Source organism: Procambarus clarkii, chromosome 54 (assembly GCF_040958095.1).
Source record: "Procambarus clarkii isolate CNS0578487 chromosome 54, FALCON_Pclarkii_2.0, whole genome shotgun sequence".
NCBI classification, from domain to species: Eukaryota; Metazoa; Arthropoda; class Malacostraca; order Decapoda; family Cambaridae; genus Procambarus; species Procambarus clarkii.
Window position 1 is genome coordinate 21,974,407 of NC_091203.1, and position 9,770 is coordinate 21,984,176.

Sequence of the window (9,770 nt, forward strand, 5' to 3'; positions counted from 1 at the left end):
AGAGCTGTGACCTCTCTAACACCAGTGGTGGAGAGCTGTGACCTCTCTCACACCAGTGGTGGAGAGCTGTGTCCTCTCTGACACCAGTGGTGGACAGCTGTGACCTCTCTAACACCAGTGGTGGACAGCTGTGACCTCTCTAACACCAGTGGTGGACAGCTGTGACCTCTCTGACACCAGTGGTGGACAGCTGGGACCTCTCTGACACCAGTGATGGACAGCTGTGACCTCTCTGACACCAGTGGTGGACAGCTGTGACCTCTCTGACACCAGTGGTGGACAGCTGTGACCTCTCTGACACCAGTGGTGGAGAGCTGTGACCTCTCTGACACCAGAGGTGGAGAGCTGTGACCTCTCTGACACCAGTGGTGGACAGCTGTGACCTCTCTGACACCAGTAGTGGAGAGCTGTGACCTCTCTGACACCAGAGGTGGAGAGCTGTGACCTCTCTGACACCAGTGGTGGACAGCTGTGACCTCTCTGACACCAGTGGTGGAGAGCTGTGACCTCTCTGACACCAGAGGTGGAGAGCTGTGACCTCTCTAACACCAGTGGTGGACAGCTGTGACCTCTCTGACACCAGTGGTGGAGAGCTGTGACCTCTCTGACACCAGAGGTGGAGAGCTGTGACCTTTCTGACACCAGTGGTGGACAGCTGTGACCTCTCTGACACCAGTAGTGGAGAGCTGTGACCTCTCTGACACCAGAGGTGGAGAGCTGTGACCTCTCTGACACCAGTGGTGGACAGCTGTGACCACTCTGACACCAGTGGTGGACAGCTGTGACCACTCTGACACCAATGGTGGACAGCTGTGACCACTCTGACACCAGTGGTGGACAGCTGTGACCTCTCTAACACCAGTGGTGGACAGCTGTGACCACTCTGACACCAGTGGTGGAGAGCTGTGACCTCTCTGACACCAGTGGTGGAGAGCTGTGACCTCTCTAACACCAGTGGTGGAGAGCTGTGACCTCTCTGACACCAGTGGTGGAGAGCTGTGACCTCTCTGACACCAGTGGTGGACAGCTGTGACCTCTCTGACACCAGTGGTGGACAGCTGTGACCTCTCTAACACCAGTGGTGGAGAGCTGTGACCTCTCTGATACCAGTGGTGGACACCTGTGACCTCTCTGACACCAGTGGTGGAGAGCTGTGTCCTCTCTGACACCAGTGGTGGACAGCTGTGACCTCTCTGACACCAGTGGTGGAGAGCTGTGACCACTCTGACACCAGTGGTGGACAGCTGTGACCACTCTGACACCAGTGGTGGACAGCTGTGACCTCTCTGACACCAGTGGTGGACAGCTGTGACCTCTCTGACACCAGTGGTGGAGAGCTGTGACCACTCTGACACCAGTGGTGGACAGCTGTGACCTCTCTGACACCAGTGGTGGAGAGCTGTGACCTCTCTGACACCAGTGGTGGAGAGCTGTGTCCTCTCTGACACCAGTGGTGGACAGCTGTGACCTCTCTGACACCAGTGGTGGACACCTGTGACCTCTCTGACACCAGTGGTGGACACCTGTGACCTCTCTGACACCAGTGGTGGAGAGCTGTGTCCTCTCTGACACCAGTGGTGGACAGCTGTGACCTCTCTGACACCAGTGGTGGACAGCTGTGACCTCTCTAACACCAGTGGTGGACAGCTGTGACCTCTCTAACACCAGTGGTGGACAGCTGTGACCTCTCTAACACCAGTTGTGGACAACTGTGACCTCTCTAACACCAGTGGTGGACAACTGTGACCTCTCTAACACCAGTGGTGGACAGCTGTGACCTCTCTAACACCAGTGGTGGACAGCTGTGACCTCTCTAACACCAGTGGTGGACAGCTGTGACCTCTCTAACACCAGTTGTGGACAACTGTGACCTCTCTAACACCAGTGGTGGACAACTGTGACCTCTCTAACACCAGTGGTGGACAGCTGTGACCTCTCTAACACCAGTGGTGGACAGCTGTGACCTCTCTACTTGTATGAAATTTCGAACATTTCGACATTCCTTCCGAACACCGATTTAATGACCGTAATTTTCGAACATGTCGGAACATATTGGGCCGCTCTGACTCCTCGATATCCGGCCATATTCATCCGGATTACTGCAGGATACATTATATTTATACACCATACAGAACCCCATCATACAGCTGCATGCATGTTCTGTATTTCGTACACTACACTCCGTGGCTAATCATACAGCTGTATGAGTTATACAGCACTGTATCTACACTACACTGATAACATACAATAGTATCAGAATCCTCATTTTTTTTATTTTTAGTCTTACTAACCTCTCGACTTGATATCTTTTCTCAGTTGGTTATTTCATGTTAGGGAATTATCTCATGCGGTCTCAGTATATGAGGACCTCATAGCCTCAACATATGAGGCCTCATAGGGTCTCAATATATGAGGACCTCATAGCCTCAACATATGAGGCCTCACAAGGTCTCAATATATGAGGACCTCATAGCCTCAACATATGAGGCCTCATAAGGTCTCAATATATGAGAACCTCATAGCCTCAACATATGAGGCCTCATAGGGTCTCAATATATGAGGACCTCATAGCCTCAACATATGAGGCCTCATGCGGTCTCAATATATGAGGACCTCATAGCCTCAACATATGAGGCCTCATGCGGTCTCAATATATGAGGACCTCATAGCCTCAACATATGAGGCCTCATAGTGTCTCAATATCATCAATAATATTGTTGTTCATCCCAGAACGGAGTCCCCTGCTGCTTGCCTGCCAACACTGACAGGTCTCTTGATCAGTGGGCGGGTACCAGGGCCTCCCAGCGGGGCAGACACGCTCTATAAACCCTTTTTTGATATTCCCAACCATGCTCGCTGCTTCTTGGAGCAGAGTCGACGTTCGATCCCCGAGGGTGCAAGTGATTGGACACAGTACCTATGATCTTGATACGCGATGTTCAATGGACGGAGTATGAGGTCGGAGTATGAGGTTGGAGTATGAGGTTGGAGTATGAGGTTGGAGTATGAGGTTGGAGTATGAGGTTGGAGTATGAGGTTGGAGTATGAGGTTGGAGTATGAGGTTGGAGTATGAGGTTGGAGTATGTGGTCGGAGTATGAGGTCGAAGTATGAGGTTGGAGTATGAGGTCGGAGTATGAGGTGGGAGTATGAGGTTGGAGTATGAGGTTGGAGTATGAGGTTGGAGTATGAGGTTGGAGTATGAGGTTGGAGTATGAGGTTGGAGTATGAGGTTGGAGTATGTGGTCGGAGTATGAGGTCGGAGTATGAGGTGGGAGTATGAGGACGAAGTATGAGGTTGGAGTAGGAACATTTTTCAGGCATTAAGATTACTGGTTTAATGCTGGAAAAATACCTCACTAACCAGTAATACATCCAGCTCATACAACAATACTGTATGATGTATTTCTTCATACTCTAAAACCCCCAAAATTAACCGTTTTGGCAGTCTGACAAAGTGACAACCTTCCTTTATTAAGATATCAAAAATACTAAATCAATATAATATATCTTAGAACATCAGTTTAAATATAGATTAAACAGTTTTAGACTATGCTCCCTCCCAAAAAATATGCCAAATCTATGTATAAATGACCGAAGCGATAGCAGCTAAATGTGTTATCATCGAGCTCCGATAAGATAAGCAACCCCCAACGCACTTAAAGATAACCTACAGCTACGGATGTTGTAATATGCAACGAACGATATGGCAAACTGTCTTGCAACTGGACCCTTGCTTCGGTAGGTTCACCAATGGCGTCTGTATGTACCAGATGTTCCCACAAGGAGATCCGCGGTTCGTAATCGGGTTCAAGAACACACACGGAAGCATTCAGATCTCGCTGAAGCGTTGGAGCATCAAGATGGGGCAGGTGGTAAGCTCCGTCGACGAGATGAAGTTCAGATTGTAACGGGGTTCGAATTGGTATCGATTTCCGCCACACAGGGATCTCTTGACAGCCAGAGTCGAGTTTGGGTACTATACTCCTTGGCTGCGTTAGAAACCTGGCCTACCTGTCCAGCCTGCATCAACTGTCCAATCTACATCAAGTGTCCAATCTACGTCAACTGTCCAGCCAACGTCAACTGTCCAATCTACGTCAACTGTTCAACCTACATCAACTGTCCAGCCTACATCAACTGTCCAGCCTACATCAACTGTCCAGCCTACATCAACTGTCCAGCCTACATCAACTGTCCAACCTGCATCAACTGTCTAGCCTACGTCAACTGTCCAACCTTCGTCAACTGTCCAGCCTACATCAACTGTCCAGCCTACGTCAACTGTCTAGCCTACATCAACTGTCCAACCTACGTCAACTGTCCAGCCTACATCAACTGTCCAGCCTACGTCAACTGTCCAGCCTACATCAACTGTCCAGCCTACGTCAACTGTCCAACCTACGTTAACTGTCCAGCCTACATCAACTGTCCAGCCTACATCAACTGTCCAACCTGCATCAACTGTCTAGCCTACGTCAACTGTCCAACCTTCGTCAACTGTCCAGCCTACATCAACTGTCCAACCTACGTCAACTGTCCAGCCTACATCAACTGTCCAACCTACGTCAACTGTCCAGCCTACATCAACTGTCCAGCCTACGTCAACTGTCCAGCCTACATCAACTGTCCAACCTACATCAACTGTCCAACCTACGTCAACTGTCCAGCCTACGTCAACTGTCCAACCTACGTTAACTGTCCAGCCTACGTCAACTGTCCAGCCTACGTCAACTGTCCAGCCTACGTCAACTGTCCAGCCTACGTCAACTGTCCAGCCTACGTCAACTGTCCAGCCTACGTCAACTGTCCAGCCAACGTCAACTGTCCAGCCTACGTCAACTGTCCAGCCTACGTCAACTGTCCAACCTACGTCAACTGTCCAGCCTACGTCAACTGTCCAGCCTACGTCAACTGTCCAACCTACGTCAACTGTCCAGCCTACGTCAACTGTCCAGCCTACATCAACTGTCCAGCCTACGTCAACTGTCCAACCTACGTCAACTGTCCAGCCTACGTCAACTGTCCAACCTACGTCAACTGTCCAGCCTACGTCAACTGTCTAACCTACGTTAACTGTCCAGCCTACGTCAACTGTCCAGCCTACGTCAACTGTCCAGCCTACATCAACTGTCCAGCCTACGTCAACTGTCCAACCTACGTCAACTGTCCAGCCTACGTCAACTGTCCAACCTACGTCAACTGTCCAGCCTACGTCAACTGTCCAACCTACGTCAACTGTCCAGCCTACATCAACTGTCCAGCCTACGTCAACTGTCCAACCTACGTCAACTGTCCAGCCTACATCAACTGTCCAACCTACGTCAACTGTCCAGCCTACGTCAACTGTCCAACCTACGTCAACTGTCCAGCCTACATCAACTGTCCAACCTGCATCAACTGTCCAACCTACGTCAACTGTCCAGCCTACGTCAACTGTCCAGCCTACGTCAACTGTCCAGCCTACGTCAACTGTCCAGCCTACATCAACTGTCCAGCCTGCATCAACTGTCCTGCCTATGTCAACTGTCCAGCCTACGTCAACTGTCCAGCCTACGTCAACTGTCCAGCCTACGTCAACTGTCCAGCCTATGTCAACTGTCCAGCCTACATCAACTGTCCAGCCTGCATCAACTGTCCAACCTACATCAACTGTGCAACCTACGTCAACTGTCCAGCCTGCATCAACTGTCCAGCCTACGTCAACTGTCCAGCCCACGACAACTGTCCGGCCTACTCCACCTGTCCAGACAGCCGCAGCGGTCCAACCTACTGGATCAGTCGAGCCTGCCCAATTGGTCAGTACTGCTGCTTCAGCTCCTGCTTCAGCTCCTGCTTCAGTTCCTTTCTCCGAACTCGAGCAACTTCCCAGATCACGTAGCTCTTTGACACGTGGTCCCGGGGCACGTGCGCTCATGGCACGTGGTCCCATGGCACGGGTTCACGTACATTCAATCAGCATGCGCTGCTTGCTGCCAAGGATTAGCTTCCTCAGCGTTCCGGCCAATAACAAGATGAAGGAGTTTGTTCTGCAGAAGTCAGCTAAGCGACCGTGGACATTTTGGCTGACACAATGCTTCCTTCTCCTGTGGCCGATGTCCTTGTGCTTGTTGTATATAGAATATATTATACTGGATTAAATCCCACAAGTAATGGGCAGCGTCGCTTGGATTTAATAGTTAGGTTGGATTAAGGGGTTAGGTGGGTTTAATGGTGGGATTCAGTGGGATTCCTTAGGGGTTTAGATCTTCGTCTTGTGCTTGCTTGGAGTCCTGACTTGTCTCTCGTATGTACTAATGACCAAATCACCCGGACCACTCACAAATAACGAGCGGTTCTTGCTGTATAGGAACGATTGGTAGTTCTGTAGTGATTGTCGCTTGTACAGACCGCCGATTGCCAGTCACTGCGACCAGTGTGGAGTGTGTGTCTGGGAGCGATACTGCCACTGTTTCATCTACAGCAACTGCATAGGCAGGCGAAACCGCTTGATCTATAATATCCTGCTCTTCCACACGATAATCTTTGAGATGGTTTGTGTTGGATTAATAGTCATGTAGGCCAATCAGAGGCTCTATCTACCCTGGGGAGCTGTGGTGTTGATGATAGGGAGGATGTACTACTGTGTGTGGCTCTTCTGTGAGGTGTATAATCTGTACTAGCAAAGATAACAGATGAAAAAGGATTTTCCTCAGTATTACGAAACCACCTGAAATTTTCTGTTGGGGAAATGTGGGGTGTTGAACATTTTCAAGTGGGCCTTTTTCACTGCTTGATCAAGATGGTTTACGGTGAAGAGGATATTCTTCACTGTAGGCATCTTCACTGTTCCCTGCCTCGATCACTTGGTACACAGTTTCCCCCCCTTGGCTTGGTGTCTTGCTTCTGCTAATTACTGTGATCATCTTCACTACACTAACTGTGAAAACTGTGACCATCTACACACGACTGTTCTCATCACTAGTAGCAGTAGTAGGCATCCATCAGTCTCAGGAGACTATGTTGTGCTCTGGAGTGGTCTCACTAGCCCGCAAAGCCAGGGTAGGTTGATACGGAGGAGAAGCTGTTACCCATGCAGCAGGTCCCCCCCCCCCTCTCTCCACGGCACTGAAAGTCCCCAGTGGAAAGGCGAACGCCAATGCGATTGGTTCCAGCGCCGTCGCAGGAACTGTGAGTTCCGGGGTTGACCTCGAAGATGGTGCAAAAGGGCACAGAGTTTTGTTAGGTCATCACTAAGCCATCACTGAATGCTGTTTTTTTAACACTGTAAACATCTTCACTACCCCCCGGGCACCGCCGGTTACCTACCCCCCCTCATCATCACTACCTACCCTTCACCACCTTCCCTACCCTTCACCACCTTCCCTGCCCTTCACCACCTACCCTACCCTTCACCACCTTCCCTACCCTTCACCACCTACCCTACCCTTCACCACCTTCCCTACCCTTCACCACCTACCCTTCACCACCTACCCTACCCTTCACCACCTTCCCTACCCTTCACCACCTTCCCTACCCTTCACCACCTACCCTTCACCACCTTCCCGACCCTTCACCACCTTCCCTACCCTTCACCACCTTCCCTACCCTTCACCACCTTCCCTACCCTTCACCACCTTCCCTACCCTTCACCACCTTCCCTACCCTTCACCACCTTCCCTACCCTTCACCACCTTCCCTACCCTTCACCACCTACCCTTCACCACCTTCCCTACCCTTCACCACCTTCCCGACTACACCTTATTAAACTAGAACATTTGGTGTATAAATCCTTGTGATGTTGTAATCTGATATTTCGCGAGATTCGAAATTAGTCGCATTAGCATTTGCTGCAAAGTGATGAGGGGGGGGGAGGGGGAGGGGGGGGAGGGGGGGAGGGGGAGGGGGGTCATGACCCCTACCTTTGATCTGTTTCCTCATAATTACCTGATTTTTGACCATTTTTTTCTCGTTATTTGATTGAATATATTTTTTTTTAATATCTGTTGGAATGTTCGAGAGAGAATGCATGAGCATTGTACTATTTTTTTTTTAATATTAGTTTTTATTCAGCCACTTGGACTGGTCGGTACAAGGGGCGACTTCGCTTCATGCATGCCTGTGTTCGATCCCCCGATGACCATAGTGTACTTCTTCCTTCATTGTCTTCATATCCAAGTTCTATCCTCCTTACGTTTTATCCCCATAATTACCCCCAACCACTTGGGCTGGACGGTAGAGCGACAGTCTCGCTTCATGCAGGTCGGCGTTCAATCCCCCGACCGTCCACCACAAGCGGTTGGGCACCATTCCTTTCCACCCCGTCCCATCCCAAATCCTTATATCCTGACCCTTTCCCAGTGCTATATAGCCGTAATAGCTTGGCGCTTTCCTTAATAATTCCCTCATGAGTACTTACCTATCTTACCTACTTCCTTACCTTAGTACTTTCCTCAGACAGTCAGTACTAACCTAACTACATCCTCACCGTCGTATATATACATCACTTGTACTGATTAAATAAAGATTCATTTTCCAGTATCAATAAAAAAAAATATATATGAAGTCTTCTTGAGGTTACCTTGAAGTCTGTTCAATAAAAGTTCAGATGACTTATCTAGTGATTAAATATCTTACTCTGAGATATAAAACTTTCCAGACTCCACCGACCGAACTTAAGATCTCTACCAAGAACGGCTTGTGTCCGCGTACGATCTGGAGAACGAACCTAGAGATGTCGAGACGATTGGGCGATTTTGACGACAGTGAGTGGAATTTGTACTAGATTTTTCCTGTGGGGGACCCGCACTTCACTGTCGACTTGAAGGGCGCCAAGCGCATTAAGATCACCCTCAGACGTCGGAAGACAACCTTGGGGACGTTGTCGTGTTCAGTCGACGACCCGCGATACGATATCAAGAGTAGATATAGGTATTCTTTCTGTAGGAGAGAGAAGGTTTTTGTGATGGGGACGTTTAAGTATGAGATTTTGTCAGAATATTGTTGTTCGCCTGTGACTGGTTCGCCTGTGTTGACTGGTTCCCCTGTGTTGACTGGTTCCCCTGTGTTGACTGGTTCCCCTGTGTTGACTGGTTCCCCTGTGTTGACTGGTTCCCCTGTGTTGACTGGTTCCCCTGTGTTGACTGGTTCGCCTGTGTTGACTGGTTCCCCTGTGTTGACTGGTTCCCCTGTGTTGACTGGTTCGCCTGTGTTGACTGGTTCCCCTGTGTTGACTGGTTCGCCTGTGTTGACTGGTTCCCCTGTGTTGACTGGTTCCCCTGTGTTGACTGGTTCGCCTGTGTTGACTGGTTCGCCTGTTCTGACTGGCCCACCTGTCCAGTCTATCCCCTTTATACAGACTTTAACTGTCCACTCCACTCCACCTCACACAATACACCGGTTCATCCCAAAAGTCGAGATGGAACCACTCTCTGTGTCCCAAGGATACATACCGTGTGTCAAGGGGGACACAGAGGAGCTGTGTCCTAGCAACACCTCCGGGGTTCGAACGTGGTCGTCGGTGAGACGTCGATACAGTGCCCCAGCCGTCCTATACGAAGCTAAGAAACGTGGACAGTTACTTGTCTAAACGCAGCGGGAAACGAAGACGTTTTGGAGAATTGTTTAACTCAGCGTACCTTGGCCTATCTATTTGTTTATCTATTATAGTTATAAGTTCCTTGTCCACGACCTTCCTGAAACGATGGGAAGCTATAGTTCAGTAGGTCTGATGCTGTTCTTGTACATAACAGCTTTCTTAACGTATATATAATACGCCTTGATGCTGAGGTC